Source organism: Lissotriton helveticus, chromosome 8 (genome assembly GCF_964261635.1).
Source record: "Lissotriton helveticus chromosome 8, aLisHel1.1, whole genome shotgun sequence".
NCBI lineage: Eukaryota > Metazoa > Chordata > Amphibia > Caudata > Salamandridae > Lissotriton > Lissotriton helveticus.
In genome coordinates this window covers 1518259417-1518279758 of record NC_136069.1, presented here as the reverse complement: position 1 = coordinate 1518279758, position 20342 = coordinate 1518259417, and positions in this window count along the sequence as shown.

The window sequence follows — 20342 nt, the reverse complement described above, 5'->3', positions numbered from 1 at the left end:
TCCTGCATGTAATCTAGGTCCTGTGCCCTTGAGAACGACTGGCCTTGTTCCCTAAGTGCTTTCTCTGTAAAATCGCCTATCAGGGCGTTCTGGGTAGATCTCAAGTTAAGACGCCCTGATACTTTCTGGAGAGTCTTTCTCACCTCCTTTGCCCAGCCAAGATTACTTGTCTGGATTTCCTCTCCACACCATTGTGAGACCTTAGGTGTCACTCCTAGGTCTTGGCGCTTCCAGAATCTTGCCAGGGCCATTTGAGATTGTACACTCCAAGAAATCAGCCCTAGTTCCATTCTGATTGCTTGAACCATTGTACAATTAGGTAAAGACAATAACATTTTTAAATTTTTTCCCTCTTCCTGATCCCATGCATGTTTATCGCTCAAGTATAACACCTCTGCCCCATACAATACTTGGGGGGGGATCATTGCTTCAAATGCCTTTATCATTGGTTTATGTGTCATGTCTCCATATTCTTTGTTAAACTTTTTTAGCCCACAAGTGGATGAGAATGCTTTTGCCTTTTGGGCCTCCAAATGGGTGCGCCATTTTAGTGCACTATCAAACCAGAGGCCTAAATATCTATATTCCTTAACTGCCTCTAGTTTGTCATCACCCAAAACCCAATTGATATTCTTCTTACTCTTCCCAAAACATAAAACCTTAGTTTTTTCCCTATTTACAGTCAGTATTTTCCTATCACAATAGTGTTTAAAAGCAGTTATCTTCCTTTGAAGTCCTAATTCAGTTTGATCCATGATCACTAAGTCATCAGCATAAAGAAGGCAAGGGACTTTATGGCCATTCATTTTTGGACTTGCACTTCTTTCCACTTCAAGTGCCGCGGGGAGATCTGCCAAAAAGATTGAAAATAACAGGGGTGCCAAAACGCACCCCTGTCTAAGACCGTTCCCTACTTGTATCTTATGAGTTAGTGCCCCCTGTGTATCTCTAATTACCTGGGCCCAGTTTCCACTGTGAAGCTCTTTTAGGATCCTCAACAAGCCAACCGGTAATCCATACTTTATCATATTTTCCCAAAGTATATTTCGATCCACAGAGTCGAACGCTGCCCTAAAATCGACAAAACAACAAAGTAGCTTCCCATTTTGTTCTATCGATTTCCGGGCCAGGGCCCATAGGGCGAAACAGTGAGCTATTGTGGAGTGGCCTTCTTTAAAGCCACCTTGTTCCACTGGGATAATTGCTCTCTCTTCTGCCCAAATCTTTAACCTACCCAATATTATTTTAGCAAAGATTTTTTCTCCAATATCGAGTAGATTAATTAATCTATAGTTATTTGGTGCATTGACGTCCCCTTTTTTATGTATCGGTCTAATTATCGCACCCTTCCAATTACTAGGTATTATTCCTGATTTTAGAATTACTGAAAACATTTTAGAGAAAAATTCCGCCCACCATGGTGTACGTGACTTAAGTATCAGTGCTGGCAGGTTATCTGGACCAGCGGCTCTTGCTAGGTTAAGGGTCTTTATCGTATTCAGTACATTTTCTACTGAGAAGTCAGGTTTTAGATCGTCTACTAGACCTCTCCAGTTCCCCTGCCCTTCCTCTTCAATTTCTCTCCCCGCTGGGTATAGTTCTTTCAGGTAAACCTCCCAAGCACCCTCTTCTACTACACATATCATTGAAGCTGCTGAGGCCTCTGATACTGAACGGACTAGTTTCCAGAACTTCCGTATGTTCTTGCATTCTATTGCCTCCAGCAGTTTCCCCCAGCAGGTATCCTTATGGGCTCTTCTTGTACTATTAAGAAGCATTATATAATCTTTCTTTAATTTGGCGAGGCTTTCTGCTCTAGCCTTATCATATTTTTTACGCAGACTGCGTTGTTCCCTCCTTATTTCTCTTTTCTTATTTAGACAGTCTGTATTAAACCAATTGCCTTCCTTAACCTGCATGATTTGACTGCTCTTGCTGGCCTTTATGTCTGTTCTAAGTTTAACCTTAATGCTTTGTACCACTTGGTTTATCTTATCAACATACCAGGCCAAGTCTAGACCAGCTGCACATCCTAGGGGTATCTTTTGTTGTAGCCTGGTTAACTTTTCTATATATTCTTCAGTTAGCCGTGTTGAAATTCGCCTAGGATAATTCATCTGTTGTATAATTACCTTCTCGGTGACTGTTTCATTAGAATAGGCCAGCACCAATTCTAAAGTATTGTGGTCACTACCGTCTGTATGGTTGACCCTGAACCCCTTTATTAAATCAAAATTCCATGCTGGCATGAACACATAATCTATGGGACAATATTGTGACCCTTGTTTAAAAGTTTTCTTAGCCGGGCAGTCTTGTGGGAACCTACCATTCAAACACTGCCAATGCAGCTAATATGTGGTCAGAAACCTAACAGGGAAACACAGACATCAGGATATCAGGGTGGAAAGGAAGGTGAAAGGAAACACATAAGCACAATGCTGCTCAGGGCAACCACAGGAAAACAGAACACTGAAAAAACCTAGCAGGAATCAGGAACTCCTCTCAAAGTTTCTAGGATTCAGCAGTGCAGGGAACTGGAGAAGGAAGCAGGAGCTTCCCAGAACGGCAGTTGAAGCACACATTCTCAATGCAGAAGCCAGCCTTAAATCCTTCCTCCCAGCTCACAGTCACAAAGGGTGATTATAATTCAGAACAGGTATGAACAGGCTGCAGTACAGTGCATGTGAGAGCAATCAAGCAGCTCTCTGCCTGAAGGAGTGGCCAGAGGTTCCAGGAAGCAACCAGCAGGCAGAATGAAAATCCGGAGCGGTACAAAGATCAGATCTAGTTGCGCAATATGACCAGAATTCATGTGAAGGCGCGCATGGGTATGCCAGAAGAAGTAAGACAAATTTCCAAGTATAATATATTTCACCAAAAGTCGCCTTTCCAGATCTCATGGTAAGGTAAGGCATACAAGCAGCATAATGCTTTACTGGTTGATAAGTAAATCCTGTAATGGAATCTGGAGTGGATCTGAATTCCAAGAGGGTTTGAATACTGAGGTTCAGCACAGAATCCAAACTAGTATTCATGATGGCAGCAGGCATGCAGAAGTTCCTCAAGTAGAGCCACCCAATGGCAGGCTCGCAGGATCCTGACATTATTGCCATACATAACTATAATGTAACTTTAACCTTTGTGGTTTTCCAGTGAATTCCTCTGACTTTTTGATCATATTCAGCCAACTCCTTTGACCAGCGCAGCAGGGGGATGGCCACAGACCCTAGCCTCCTATTAAGTCCGGCACCTGACCCCTAATGGGCAGCCAGCCACATGCTGCACACAATCTTCGGCCATTTGCTTTGGAGGTTGACTGTAGGATCTGGCCTCTGGCCCTGCCCTTCACCCAACTGCTGCGTATTCCATTCCCCCTTTGAGAAGAAGCCAAACCTCGTTTTGTTTATTATTTTTTTTTTGACTTCTCATGGACACTGCTGTACACCTGTAGTACCGGTGTTGAAGCTTCACTCACACGCTACGACAGTACCATAACTTTGAAGTTTGAACTGTTGCGTTGGGTCTTATGGGAGTACTGTTTGTCTACATTTTGGCCTCAGGGACTTCTCTTTAGGACCTCCCCCCATTTGCCAGAGTGCCTGGGTGTACGCAAATATTAGGACATTGGGACTGAGTCCCAGAGTCCTGTAATGGCAGCCTCAACATTTTCATCCTAGTTGTAGCCAGCCAATGAGATCACTCTCTATAGGTTCCGTGGTACTGAAATGGTTGATAAGAGAAAAAGTTTCTTCAGCTAATGAAAGATCCTGTTTTTTTAACTTTTTGGTACAGTGGGACTCCCGTGCGACTAACTTTTCAGAAATTCCTATTTATTGAACCACAGCATGATCACCGTGCCTCTTTAATCATGAATTTCACGAAAAACGGCTGAATTGATTTACAACAAATCACAAAAAGCATGGTTTCTGAGCAAATTTGGTGTAAGTCAATTCACCGGTTTCTTCTGTATTAGGGACCAAGGTTTCGGTAAATAAACATACAAAATCAATCTTTTGGCCACCAACGTTTTCTTGACCCCTGCTTGATGGATTGGCACAAAACTTTGCAGCAAGGAGCTTAGATGTATGAACGTTTTTTGGTAAGGTTTCATGCAGATTTGCCAAACGGCGCCAAAGTTAATAACAAAACAAAAAATGCTCTACCGACGGAAACTCTGACCTAACTAAACTACACAGTGGCTACTACACTTCCATTGTGTAAATATATCTATATCTATATATCTATAGCTATATCTATATCTATATATATATATATATATATATATATATCTATATATATATATATATATATATATATGTGGTGTGAGCAAGCCTGAAGAGACAGGCGAAACGCATTACTGAGGTGAATCCCTGTGTCAGTGTCCATGTTCTGTGGAGACGCTGGAGTTGGCGTTCATATGTATATATATATACACACACACACATCCACTCACTCACCCAAACAGCCACTCATACAGCCACTCACCCACTAATAGAGCCATTGACATATCAACTCATACACCCATACAAATACTCACACACTGAATGAGTCACCCATAGAACTACTCACACACCTAGACACTCACCAATATAGTCAATGACGCAGACACTTACTCACCCGAACGGTTACACCCACACACCCACTTACTTACTCATACAAATAGTAACATGTAGTAACTTGCCTATACAGTCAAAGACAGGAAAATAAATAGTTTTCTGTCTCTATTTATCTGTAAATATCTATAAAAATGGAAAACTGGGAGTCCTAATTATAAGTATATGTTTGCAGCCAAAATCAATATTCCAAGGCACTCCTTCACTGTACATTTTGAATTTGCGGCCTTTCTAAAGTGCAAATCAAATCCAATCCCCCATAGAAAATGAATGGAACAAGCCAATCATCAACTTAAAAGCCATAGTCAACAGACAATGGGCCTGATTATGAGTTAGTCAGTTTGGGATGGAGGGTGGTGCCACCGCCCTACTGCCCCACTCCCACACCACCAAACTCCACTGCCAGCCACCTGCCGGATTACAATTTGTAATCTGGGCAGGCAGTCCTGAGCCGGCTGGCCCATGGTGCTGCATTTCAAAGGTTCATAGGAGAGCATTAGAAGGGCAGCGACGTGGGGCCGCCAAAGCATGTTCCAACATGGCATGGGCATTTCACCGCCATGAAAAAGAGGACAGTGACAAAACTCATAATATGCTTGGCGGTGCAGCAGCTGCACCGCCAAGCCTTAGACCACTGCAAGACCACCAGGGTTCGCGAATTCCTGGCGGTAGCAGCGGTCCTATGGCAGTCCAATCTCCAAAGTCATAATACAGCAGTCGGACCGCCGTTGCGGCAGTTGCTGCACTGCCACCGTGAGTTTGGCGATCCATCGTACTGCCAAACTCATAATCAGTCCCTATGTCAGAGATGAACTAATAAATGACATTGATTGCATTCTTAATACAGTTTATTTGCATGTGCAGTGTATTCAACAATACACATGTGAATTATCGACATCTATTAAGATAAAGCATTATAAAAATGTTCTGCAGTGGGTGTGGCCGGGCAAGATGGGCGATCGGACTTAACCCGTCTCGGCTCCCGGTCCGCGAGTGCTTGCAGCGCTGAAAAACACAGCTCCAGGCTTGAGAGTGTCGCCAAGGCAGACTTTGGCGTGGGAAGATGTGAGGCACCTACAGACGCTGTTTCTGCGGCCTGACCGGTGCGAAAGGTCCCGGTTTTGTCTTCACCTCTGCAGCCATGTGGAGGGAGCGAGCGTTACGCAAAATGGTGGCGCGCTATCTGGGGGGATAAGGCCCTCTTACAGCCGACCCGAGATGTGCAGAGGTGGATAGCCTGGTGTGGATCGCGACCACGGCTCAGGTAGTGTCCTGCATGGTGCGCTCGCGGCGGCTGCAACGCTTTTGCCCTGAGGTCCGATCGCCGCACCTTTCTGCCATGCCTGACTCTAAGACTCCTGGGCCTGAAAACACTGGAGGTTTCATTTCGGGGGCATCTCTGGGACTCTGCCTGCTGTGTCTGGCCCTGCCTTCCGTGTAAGACCCCTAGGAGCTGCACGAAGATTTTTGTGTGCACCCACCACCGCAATCCCTACAACGCCACCCACGGACACCAGCTCCATGCCCGGCGGGGGACGCCTCCCTAGCACACGGCCGGCGCCTCGGATGGACCCAGTTCTGTCAATTTAGATCCTCCTGAGGCTGTTTTGGAGGGTCGGGCGGCTCTGCTGGGCTCCTTCTGCATACCGGCTTGCCAGATCACGTCTCCTTATGTGACTTCCCCTGGCGAATGGACTCTCGCCCTTTGATTTCAGGGACACCCGAATCCAGCTGTGGGCTCTATGCCGATTTCACCAGCGATCCTTCTTCAGTACTTCGAAGGGCCCTGCAACTGTTCGGTGACGCTTCATGGACACCATTTTGAATACACTACTGCTGAATTGTCTACTCTCTTCTGAGGGTCCCGGCCTTATGCCTCCTAAGAAATCCACTGGCAAATCTTCAAACAAGCTCCCGGATATTTTCGCTACTGCAGAAAAACGTTCAACTCTCCGTGGTGAAGCGAGTGCGTCTACAATGGCCCTTACAAAATCCGACCTTTTGACTATGTTTAAAGTCTTCAAATCTGAACTGCGTAACGATATCAGCCAGGATATCAAATCCTCTATTGACCAATTGCGGTCAGACCTGATGGATCGGTTGACCTCCCTCCAACAAGATGTCGATTCGGTGGGCACGAGAATCCTTGACCTTGAATTGCAACATCAGGAACAGGCGCAGCTCTCCATTGAGCTCCAGGAAGATGTCCGTTTGCTCAAAGACCAGGCACTACAAGCACAACTCAAGGCGGCGGATCTCGAAAACAGGGCACGGAGGGAGAACCTACTCATAAGAGACCTGGAGGAGGGCGCAGAGGGACTGGATTTGGAGGCCTTCCTGGTGGGCCTATTCTCGGAGATCCTAGCCCCAATAAAATTGGAACGGGCTCACCGAGTGGGAGTGCTATCACAATGCGAGAAGAAAAGGCCACGTGACGTCCTAGTGAAGTTCCATTCCTTAAAAGTTAAAGAAGCGGTTCGGCAGGGCCACTCCTGCGCTATCTTTCAGGACGTATTGCCTTCCACACTCGCTCGATGACAGCTCCTCAGGCCGATCACCACTAAGATGCGGGAGGATAAGATCAGGTATAGATGGACTTACCCATTCGGGCTTTCCTTCGACTACCAGAACAAATGGCGTCATATCATCGACCTGCAGGAAGGAGTGAAACTGCTGGGACTCCCTTCTGAGAAGACTATATCTACACAGGGTGGAAATGGAGAATCCTCTCGAGGTGCAACAGCGGCATCGGAGTGGATTGCTGGATCACGTAGGGGGCGACGATGAACCCTAGAGATTTCGCCTACGAGGGGTGGCTACACGACCCTCCATGAGATGGCCACTATACTTGCTGGCTCTGGTGGTAAGTAGAGGCTCACCCTGGACTCTGGCTCTGCTTTGCTCTCATCTTGGGCCTCCACCTGTGAAGTTCGCGGACTCTGAACTGCATGAGTAAGACTACTGTTGTCTCCTTTTTTCTTTTTTCCCGAGGGGGACGCCGCAACTGAGAGAGACTAGTATAGCTGCACGGTATGTTGCGGCTGACACAAGCTTATTCTAGCTATTCCCCACATTGGCCTAGACTTATATGTGGCGTTTAGTGAGATATAGACTCATATCCGAGATGGCCTCTTGGGGCTCTGAAAGGGGCAGCACAAATATGCTTTGGTATTGATTGTTGCGCTGGGGCGGGCGCGGACGGGGTCCTCGGACCCGCTGTCCCCTTTGGTTCCTGCGGGGTTTTTACACCCCGGGGAGGGACCGAAGGTAATGTTTGGTACTGTTTACTTAGTTTTGTTTGTTTATTTTTGTCTACGGGCTGAGGGGTGGGTTAGGGTGGGTAATGGTGGCAGTTTCGGGGTCAGAACAGTCTTGCACTTTGTCTACAGGAGTGTTCCATATGGAGGGAACAGATATTACCTTGTGTTGGGGGAGGGTGGGGGGGTCTTGATGGATCATGGTAGCGGCTTTTTACTGTTTCGTTTCCCACGTTTCCTGAGTTGCACGGCATTTTCCCACTCCGATGAGGGAGTTGGGCCGAACCGTCTGGGTCTTTTGTCTACTGGCAGCCTGTCGGATGGGTGGTGGCTTCTCCAGCAGCACATTCGTTCACCACTACAGCCATGACACTTACCATAGGTACATGGAACGTTAAGGGGCTTAACTCTCTTCAGAAACGCCTGAAGATCTGGAAATACATCATAGATCATCATTTAGATGTGGTAGCTCTTCAGGAAACCCACCTCGCCAGGTCCGAGGACACGCAGTTTTGCCACAAACAGTATCCTTTGAACTACCGGTCTTCCGCTCTGACAAAACACAGGGGGGTTGCACTTCTATTTCACTCCTCCACTAAATTTCAACCCCTAGATGTACAACAGGATAGGGATGGAAGATGGATTATGGTCAAGGGTCAGTTAAAGGGGAAACTATGCACCTTCATAGCTATATATGCCCCCAATAGCGGTCAGACAGTCTTCCTACACGCCCTCTTGGGGAAACTATTGAATTTTGGGGAGGGGCAACTGATCCTAATGGGAGACTTTAACTCAACTTGGTGCAAAGATCTGGACATCACGCACACACAGCACGCAGGCACTGGCTCTTTCTCAGCAGAAATACAGCAACGCCTACATGATCTCGGCCTTATAGATTCTTGGCATGCATTGTACCCCTCTTCTCGTGACTTTACATTTTATTCTCACGTGCACCGTACTTATTCCCGACTGGATTACATTTTTATCAACCGCTCCCTTTTGGGCGACCACCAGGATGCCAAAATATTTCCTCTCTCTATCTCTGACCATAGCCTACTAGCAATCTCCTTGTTCTGGAGGGTCAACAATTCTGCATCCCCCAGGTGGTACTTTCCTGCTGCTCTTGCCCGTGATAAGGACTCTTGCACTAAACTTCGGGAGGCCATTACCGAATTTTTTGACATCGACGATCCAGCCGATACTTCGGAATTTACCACCTGGGACGCCTTTAAACGGTGGTCCGAGGGAAGTTTATTTCTCTTAATTCTGCACTGAATTCCCAGCGAGCCAAGGAAAGGGTAGCTCTTGAGTCGGAATTGGCCACTATAGAACAATCCCATAAACTCCGTCCCACGCGGCAGACTCTCCGTAATCTTACAGCACTCAGGGGTAAGCTCCGTGCCATTTATAACAATCGGGCAGAACTCACTCTCTGGAAATTGCGTCAATTGGCTTATTCCCACGGTAATAAGATTGGCAAACACCTCACTCGGCAACTCAAGGATAAACAAGTGCGGGAATTTATTGGGGGTATACGGGGCCCTCAGGGCGATCTCACCCATAGAGACGAGGTAAAAGCGGAACACTTTGGATCTTTTTACAAAGCCTTGTACTCGGGTGACCTCCTGGACTCTGAGGCCCAACTAGCATATTTACAATCTCTTCAGCTCCCACAGGTCTCCCCAGAGTGGAATGAGCTACTTACGGCCCCTATCACATGCGAGGACGTTACCACGGCAATGAAGGCTCTCAAACTCCATAAAGCTCCTGGCCCAGACAGGTTTACAGCTGTGATCTATAAGACATTTGCCCCAGACATCGTCCCTCATCTTGCGCGACTCTTCAATAGGATGGCGGAGGAAGGCTGCACTCCAAGTTCATTTGCGGAGGTGGTCATTACTGTTATTCCCAAGCCAGGGAAGGATCCTGAGGCTTGTGCCTCCTACAGGCCTATTGCACTCCTCAACCTAGACGCGAAATTATATTCTTCAATCTTAGCTATTTGCCTCAATGACCTCATGCCCAACCTCATTTACCCGGATCAATCCGATTTAATCAAAGGGCGCCAAACTCATGACAACACGCGTCGCATTATCCATCTTGTTGAAAAGCCCATACATTTCCGATCCCCGCTGTTTTGGTGGGGCTCGATGCAGAGAAGACCTTCGACAGGGTGGACTAGAAGTTCCTGTTCCTTACCCTGTCGGCGTTTGGCTTTGATCCCAGGTTCCTCACAATGATTCAGGCCAACTACCTTCAACCTAGATCGAGGGTAATGGTCAATGGCACTCCGTCGCCCTCTTTCTCCCACTCCAGGGGCACTAGACAGGGCTGCCCTCTTTCCCCCTTACTTTTTACCTTGAGTATTGAGCCCTTAGCTGCAGCGATTAGAGTTAACCCGGCATTCCAGGGGATACCCTTTGTAGGGGAACAACTCAAAATTTCTCTGTTTGCTGACGATGTTTTGTTATCTCTCGCTGACCCGGCGACATCACTCCTCTGTGACCACCTCTTCCATTCAGTATTTGGGTGTGCAGATTACTTCCAGAGTGGAGGACCTCTACGCGGCTAATTTCCCTCCTATATTGGGACGCATCCAAGCGGAGTGGAAACCCCTTTTTCTGTCATGGTTGGGTCGCATTCACGCTATAAAAATGACTCTCCTTCCCAAACTCCTTTACCTATTTCAGGCCTTACCTATCAAAATGGAGAGGGATCTCTTCACACGAGTTAAGACTATGATCTTGAATTTTATATAGCAGGGAGGTCGGGCACGCTTTTCCTTTGCGATCCTTCGCCGTCCCAGGGAGAAGGGGGGAGTCAGACTCCCCGAAATCCATTTGTATTATAAGGCCGCCCAATTACGAGTTCTTTCGGAATGGACGAAATACGAATCTGATAAACACTGGCTGCATATGTGAGGAAAAACAGCCCAAATTACAACCGATGCCCAGGCTGCTAGCATAAGACGCCTCTTAGTTCCCATCTTGAACAGTTACCAAATAAAGAGACGGGCGCTGGAAGCGGGAGTGCAAGAACAGGTTTTTATTTCTCATGAGGAGAGCCTGTCATTTCGGACACACGCACAATGTCTTCAAGAGGTGCTCTAACAAGTTTCTCTGAGGCTCCGTCTTTTATACACAGGTTTATGATGTACAAACATTCCTTATTGCAATAAAGGCACTTTGAAGTACGAAAAAGGCATGTTTGGAATACCAGCTTCAGGCCTATTCCCATACCAGTCGTTCGGATGTCGTTTCCCCTCCCAAATGTAACATGTGATTGTAATCTTGCAGCCGGACATTCCAACAGAACATGAGGGCAAGAGGGGGTGATCAGATCTAAGGTTGGGCAGGCGATAAGATCGGGCACTTCGGTTGGTGTATCACGCTTTGCTATGCGGGGTCAGGGGGGGTACATCCATGAGACTTTGTTTTATGACTTGCGACCGGGTCGAGAGGCCAGGTGTAGCCGGGGGGGGTCATCAGAAGAGGGGAAGGGTGTTCCTGGGAGGAATGCAGGGGGTGTCGGTCAGGCAGGGGTGTCACTTTTAGAGCGGGGTCGCGCGGAGGGAGAGGGTTTTATGGCCTATGCATGAGAGACCGGGGGCGGTCAGGGATGCTTGCGAGGCTGGGGAGTGAGGGGGAGAGAGAGAGGCTGGCTATCGGGAGTGGGCAGAGAGGCCTTGGTGCCTGAAATGGCTGCCGTGTACGTGCGTGCATGGGCCTATTCTGGCGAGATGATGGGGGCAATGCTTCGCGGTATTCGTTCTGCTTACAGCGAGGGGTATGGTGAACACAAATGAACGCCGCTTATGTACATATACATTGTCATTTTCCACATATGGATCGTAGTATAGCTGGTCGAACTATATGGGACCTAGTGTGGCGCCCCAAGTGCGATAGGCTGAAGAACACATATATTAGCACTCCTACATGCACAACACTTATGGTCTGGGATTCTTTGTCGGGCGATGAGAGGTGGACCTCTTTTCCCTCTCATTTTACACCCTTACATTTTAACCCTGCATTTCCCCCGGGACTTCGGATAGGTCCATTTGATGCCTGGCGGGAGGGGGGATGTCTAGCCCTCACAAATCTTTTTCACAACTCCGACCCCTTTAATTTTGATGACTGCAACAGGGAGTATAATTTACAGAACTCCGAGAGATACCACCACACTCAATTGTTGCACTGGGCCCACACGCCACAAATCCGGGAGGCAGCTACACGGCCACTGACAAAATTTGAAGCCTTTCTCCCTATGGCAACCTCCATGAAGGGCACGATTTCCTTTATATATAAATTTCTCCTTTCTACTACACTCGCTCCATGCCCATGCTACATGGCGATGTGGGAAGGTGTTCTTCAAAGAGATATTACAAAGGAGGAATGGTCCCACCTATGGTCTGACTTCACTAAGTTCAACCACTCTGTCGATCTCAGGGAGGCACACCTCAAGACCATGATGGACTGTTATCTACACCCTTCGAAGCTCCGCCACATCTTCCCGGGGTCTTCTGATAGGTGTTGGAGGGGATGTGGATTTCTGGGAGATTTCCAACATATCTGGTGGGACTGCCCACACATTCGGCCATTCTGGGAAGAAATTCTTGCCCATTTTAAAGACCTGTTAGGTTATCCCATTCCCACTAACATAGCTGGGGTTTTGTTGGGGCTCCGGGACCCTTCCCTGGAACATCAGACACAGGCGGACAAAAAGATCATGTGGCTTTGCATCGGGCGGCGAAGATTACATTAGCAGCAGCGAGGAAGAGGAGAGAGGCCCGGCGATCTCCCTCTGGCACTCCAGACTGTGGAAGCTTCTTAGTTTGGAGCGGATGTCTGAGATTTTTAGAGATGACTTTAAAAACGCTGAATTTAAATGGGGCCCTCTGGTCTCCTTCCTCTCCCGTGGTCTCCCGGCTGCCGTCTGTCCACCTTCTATTAGGGCACTCCACCTTTTCCAGCTGTGAGTTATATTTTTCTACGTACTCTGTAATGTACATTCTGCTCTCCTAATTTGTTTTAATAGCTTTTATTTCCAGCCGCCACCAGGTTATGGGGGGGGGTAGGGTTGTTTACTTTTTTTTCTTTTAGGTTTGGGCTCCAGAGTTGGGAGCCTTTTTTCGACCTGTAACGGTACCTTCTGTGCGAATCCCCCAACCCAGATGACTTTCAGGTATAGACGACACTGTTTGGTGGGGACTCTTTAGAACTATTCACCTCGCTCGACAAGGAGCCTTGTGTACTATGTTAGAAGCTGTTTCTTTTAATTGTGCACTCCCTTTTGTTGGGACCGGGGTTTTCCCCCAGTGATCTATTTGCTCTTTGAACTTTTCACTTCTGTACTCACTCTTGGCGCTACTTAAGTGAACATTGCGATGGTACCTTGTTATGCTATGCTTTGCCAAAAATGCCTAATAAAAATACGTTTGACAAAAAAAAAATTCTGCAGTGTGAGTGTGATTACATCTTTCCATTTGTGCAATTCCGCTCGGCATATCAAGAGGTCATGGTGAGATGGTGAAAATGTACTATGCTATAGAACTGTAATATCATCATTGCAATTCATACATTTTGTTTTCAAACTGCCATGACATAATTATTGGTTGGAATACAAAATACAAGCAATACATGCAATGAATCATACTATGTTCCTTGACAAAACCCTATGTAAATATAAACTCAATTGCAATTGCAACGGCATCTGCTTCGCAATTATGTAATCATTGGTTTAAAAAATTAAGCCCAAGTGGGCAATGTATGTTTGTGGACACCTTCATGGATATTATGCCCCAGTGTGCGTGTTATTTTGTATGAAATTCAATTGTATTCATACTAAGAGGGACAGAGTTCTCAAGAAACAGACAACTCTCTTTTGTTTATGAAAACCATAATTAACTACTCAAAGAGAATAATAATCAAAAAGTCCAATATCATAAAGCTAATAGAAGCAGTAGAAATCTTGTGATCGTTCATGATTTGAAAAACAGTGAAACAGCTACTACTAAAATATGCAAGGCAAGTTCCTCTTCCATATTCAATTCAAGTAGAACCATTGTATCCAAGTCAACAATTAGATGTGATTCTTAAATTAGCAGAACTGTCTCTCAATCCCCCCTCTTGTTGTCCTGTCAATCCTGTAAATGGCAAAAAATTTGAGGAGATCCGGATTATTTCCATGCTTAAGTTGGAAGGGTCTGGCAACAGGATATGTAACATCATTTTTCTTTATGGTACATAGATGTTCCAAAATTCTCTTTTTGAATGGGAAGATTGTACTTCCCATGTAACTTACTGATAGAGATCGCAGGTCACCCGGCCAATAATTTTCACCATACACGTACCAGGCCCATATTCTTCCAATTTATCATATACATTAATCGGGTGACCTAACAATTCGTCTACCAGCAACCCTGGTTCCTTCCTATTTATTTCTATTGTACCTGACTTACCAATCCACCGTTACAGGTACCTAAGATCCACAATGGATCAGGGAGCTAGCTGTAAAAGAAAGGCAGGCAAAATACAAAACCCAACTTATTTCTATTTCGCATTAAAATGATCACAGACAACTGGGAAGTTTTAAAAGTTTATCTAGAAATCAGGTTCGGAAATCATCAAGTATACAGTTAGAAGGCAATTAATAATCAAGATAACGAAAAGAACATAGCCATAGAGGAACAGTGTCAGGGCACCATTTATGAGTCTATAAGAAAGTTATAACAATGCGATCTACTAAATGGATTTTAGAAACTTGGATCACGAACTAGACTTTACTGTTGGGAAAAATACTGCAAGGTATGGATTGGAAATCCTAATACATCTATAGGAGGGGGAAAAAATTGGAACACGCTATAGTTCTAGCATCTTTACGTAAAATCAGATTTCAGGAGAATTTATATACCACAGTTATGTTTCATAAACAGAATGGAGATAATGTGTTCTAAAAGGTAGGGAAACATAGGAACATGCTAAGGAAAATATACTGAATGACCTTTATAATAGGTTGCGGAAAGCATGGAAATTAACATATGCAAAGAAATGTCTATATTTAAGCAAAGACAGAAAAATAGAAGATGCAGTGGAGAGTTTTTCGCACTATATTTACCTAGAAAGGTGTGCAGACCAACCCTGGCCACGGATCAGTCAAGGACAGGAAATACCCCAAGGAAGGACAGTCATCTATGGGACAGCAGGTGCAGGTTGGACACCGCAGGACAGGACAGGAAAACCAGATTAGGATCAGGACAGGACCACCAAGGCACGACCAGCACCCGCAGTTTGGAAGCAACGCCTGCGCTCCACCCTCTCTGCAGCTATCAGTCAGAACCCCGATTGGGTTAGCGAACTCCCCAGCAAAGTGCTCCGCCAGCACTTAAGGTTTAGAAAAACCTTTAGAGTCTATGGTCAAATTCGGACAGAGTGCTCCGCAGCGCTCTGTATTCAGTCATCTATTGAGTGCGTTGGGTCAGTGACAGGTCAGCTATTCAGACAAGTCGGACAAATTCTCCAGCTAAAACTAGGCTAGTTATACTATTTTCGGGTCAGTGTACCACCCCCCAAATGTTGCAAGTGTCAGAATCCCCAATTTCGATTGGTCCCCAGGTAGGAAAGGTCAACACACCAATCAGAACAAACTTCTACAAGCTCGTATTTGCATGTTATGGAACCGCCTAGTGAATTTGGGGTTCCCATGACATATTCTACAGAATACAATAGGAAAATATACAAATGTTGCAAATGCAGGACATTTCAGGTTCTCTAGCTGGGTGAAGGTGCATCTTTCCAGGCACGTCTTGGCTGCTACTTCTGGTTGGCAGTCATTCAATGCCACTTTCCACCCTTGGTCATGCGCAGTAATGCACTTCATTATGGACTCCCGAGCATCCCATCAACCCTCCATTCCGAGGTACATGAAAAGTAAGCGAAAACAAATTAAAACACAGAAATAAATGATTTCACTACATATCATGAGCTGCTACTTTATATTTCTTACTATAAAAATATACTATGCGATTACGAATTAGTGCAACAGACAATAACACGAGAGCATCTGCGCAAGCTTCACCATGTGAGTTTTCAGACAGCCATTTTAGAGGCGAATACGCATGCGCACATTTTCCCACCAGAACTGCAACTACGTCACGTCACGTGAATGTGACTAACGCATGCGCAGTAGAGAATTCTCAAGCGGCGGCCATATTAAGACAAGGATTATTCGTATTAGTAAAACACATAGGCAAGCATCACTAAGATACATGTATATCAAAAATAAAGGAAATTAGTAAGACATACAAATTGAATTATAGGATTATAATGTGATTCGAGGTTCTTGATTTCAGCAAGTCGCGTAATGTGCGAAATCTTGCTTCATCAATCCCCTCTTTGATGATATTTACTATCATCACAAACTAATGGAACCAGATGCCAACTTTTCTCACACTTTGTGCATTTCGATTTCTTCCAACATCCTATTCAATTTCTCTTTCACATCTTTGTTAGGGTGAGAATTTTTCACCCTTTTGTAAATTTGATTATTCATGTCTTCCAATTCAAGTTCATCCACACTCCGTTTCACACCTCTCTTATTCACAGCGTATTTCTTTGTGTGTTTGCGACATTTGCAGCAGACAAATATGAGGAAAATGATGAAACCTGTCATTCCAATTGGCATCAGTACCTTAAACAATAAACTTTTACCTAAATTAGCAAACCAATGACCTACATTGGAGAGACCATCGACAAGTCTCTTCCAGGCACTGTCAACCTCCAGTGGTTTGAGTTCCTTTTCCAAATTAGTAATGTTTTTCACATATCTTTTGATCTGTACACTTTTATCCGGTATGTAAGTGCAACAATGTTGCGCCTTCAGCATCCGGCAGACTCCGCCCTCTTTTGCTAATAAGGTATCAAGCGCAAGTCTGTTCTGCAAAACCATTGATCTGATCGCAACCATTTCGGTGTTGACCAATAGAAATCCATGAGCTGTGTCAGTAGACAGCACATCCACTATGGTGGATAATTTGCAAATTCTGTGTGTGTTCAGAACCACTCCCACTCCAGGTATCAGTGCACTAAAAATACTACCCATTATTTCACCTACACTTTCTCTTTTACTACGCACTAAGCCATTAGTGTTTTCATTGCTACCAGCAATTTCCTTCACATGGTATATTTTCGAGAAGACAATGCCAAAGTAGCAACTTCCATACCAGTGATCCGGCAATTTGAAATAAGCCTTGTTTCCACATATATATAATAAATTCCGGGAAACACAGGTTCTGACCCATTTTTGAAACCCCAACCTCCAATTACCTTGTAATTGTGCTCACATTGACTGGAACCAATGAAAATGTTATTATAATAACTAGTCTTCTCGCGATGAAGACAGAGTTTCCCTTTTCTTTCGAAATCCAGCAACAAAGCAGGACCACTCCCACCATTTGAGGTGCTTTCCATGTTTTCTGCCCATTTAGGAGTTTTCTGTCTCTTATCATTTGCCTTTCTTTGGAAACTCTCCCTTCTTTTCTCTGCCATGTTTAAAAACATTTTTTATTGTTCATGTAATGAACAGGTCAAGTTATCTCTGTGTGCTTCATTTAAGTCTATAGTACCTATTGTCAGAAAGTATTCTCCCATATAACGTGCAACGTCACTTTTAGTATGTACAGGATTCAGATTTCCACGTATGGGAAGTTCAGAAAATATCACGTCTGAGTTAGAATAGTAGTACTGTAACGGTCCTCTTTTGTAAAATAAACTACCTAAAATGCTACAGGAAATTCCATAAGTCAAAGGTAGGTGATGATAAGTCACGCCTTCAGCTACAGAAGTAGGTAGCTTCATGCCGACATAGCAGTCTTCTTTTTCCATAGTTTCTACATAGTGCACTAAAAGATTAGCAAAAACATTTAACTGTGTCTGGTTTTGATAATGTAGTCCTTTCTCATCTGATGCTTCTAAGTCTCGTTTTGTTTGTCTGAGTGCTTTTTCACGTCTTTCTACACTTCGTGTTGTCAGTTTTTCAGTGTCAGTGGTCACAGTCTGAGTAGGGTCAATATTAGTATTTTTGCTCACCATATAAGGAATGAAAACTGTTAGTCCTATCCAAATTATTAACACTATAGCTATGCTACATATACATACTCTGCAGCATGTTTTGCAACAACTGCGTCTAGGCCTTCCATTCACATTTGAATCAGACATTTTCGTTCAGAAGAAGATTTCTCAGCCCCTCTTTGTAACTCTGCACAGGTAGCTTACCCTGCACAACTTCAGGTTGGTTCGTCTTCCTCGGCAGAATAATCAGCTGTCTGTTCTTCGTCACTTTCGTCAGTAATATCAAGATCTTCAAATTCCTCTAACACTAAATATGTGTATTCAGGATCTTGGTATTTTTCGTTCAGTCTTTTTATTCGGTCACTCCTCCTTTGTGAACTTTCTCCAACTTGTTCTGCAATACGAGGACTTTTCCTTCTTTCTGCAAGTTTCTCCTCTACTGTTTTTATTCTCAGTCTCAGTCTCTTAATATATCTTGGTTCGATATGTTTCTTTTTCTTGAGTCTTTTAGTTGGCACTGTGATTTGGCTTTCTTCTAATGCTCTTTTATTTTCGTTTGTTTGTGGCACTTCTGATTCTTCCCTTCCTGTCTGACTAGTTCCAGGTCTTGTCTCTATTTCTTCTGCCTGGGTTCTAAGCTGGCCTTGTTCAGGTGTATTCTTATTTTGACTTTCGAGCTTCTCTGTTTCTGTGTCCTGAACACGTTCTTCTATTTCTATCTGATCCTGTTCAAGCACTTTGATCCCTTGATTTTCTTCTGCTTGAACCTTTTCACGATTTCTTGTCTGTCCCTTTTCGACTTCAGGAGTTTGTGGAGGTGTGTCGATCACTTGTTCTGTCCCTGTCTGACCTTCTTCCTCAGACTTGACGTGAATCTCAATAATCTGAGGATCTTCGCCTGTGCCTATCTCTTCCTCTCTATCCCACTCTCTATCTGCATAGGTTTGACTTCTTGGTCTGATTGGGTCATTAGTCAGGTCGATTATGGGTATCCAATCCTCTTGACTGGTGCTCGGTTGTTCGTCATCAGCTACTTCAGGACCAACTTCTGCAGACCCCTCAGCTGGACAACCTTCAGCATCAGTTGTCACGTCTGGAATCACCTTCTGTGTATGGCTGGCATGGATCCACTTTGGAACGCCGGCACACTTCACCGCTGTCGTGGTCACCAGTATTATTTGGCATTTTTCTCCCCACCTCAGTGCAAGGCAACTCGAACGAGTATGTTTCTTGATTCTAACCCAGTCGCCAGGAACCAATTTGTGGACTGGGGTTGTTGGATTGGCGACGGCGTCTTCCCCAATCTGGCGAGAGATAGAACGCACTTGGTCACCCAGTTGCTTGCAGTACTCAAGTACCAAATCATCAGAAATGTTTAACAATTTGTATCCTGGTACCCATGCTTGTCTCATCACTCTTCCCATCAGGATCTCATGAGGGCTCAGGCCTGTTTTCCGATCTGGAATACTTCTAAGTCCCATCAGAACAAGAGGTAAAGCATTTATCCAGTTCATGCCCGTAGAGTTACACATTTTTCCTAACCTTGATTTTATAGTGCCATTTATTTGCTCCACCACTCCAGAAGCCTCTGGACGATATGCACAGTGCAGCTTTTGTGTGATTTTGAATGCTTTACAGAGCTGATCGATTACCTCATTCTGAAAATGTTTGCCTCTATCTGATTCAATTGTGACCGGTACCCCGAACCTAGGTATCAATTCTCGTAGTAACAATTTGGCTACTGTTATGGCGTCACTCTTCTTGGCAGGGTAGGCTTCCACCCATTTTGAAAACAGGCAGACAACGACAAGGACATATCTGTTTCCCTCACAACGAGGCATGGTGATGAAGTCAATCTGTACTCTCACAAAGGGACCCCCTGATTTCCCAATCTTTCCTAATTCAACTACTGTTCTTTTGCCAGCGTTGAACTGCTGACATGTCAGGCACCTCTGGCAGAGTGACTCTGCTACCTTCCTAAACTTCGGATTGTACCATGTTTGTCGGAAAACCAGAACCATGGCGTCCCTACCAGTGTGTGAATTTCCATGCATCAGTCTGGCCATAGAAGCAAGCAGATGTCTAGGCAACACAGGCATACCATTTGGGCCCACGATGATACCATCCTCACTTCTCGGTCGACAACCAAGTTTCCTCCACTTTTCTTTTTCTTTCGATGGCACAGCATGCTGCCAATCTCTCACCTCTTCCCAGGTAGGCACCTCTTCAAACACCATAAGTTGGCAGCTGTTTCCAATTCCCCCCAGTTTAACATTTACAGACATGCGATTTCTGGCACAATGTTTGGCCACTTCATCAGCAAAGTTATTTCCCAAAGTTACATGGTCAATGCCAGATTTATGAGCAGCGCATTTGACCACCGCCAATTCTTTTGGTAATTGGATTGC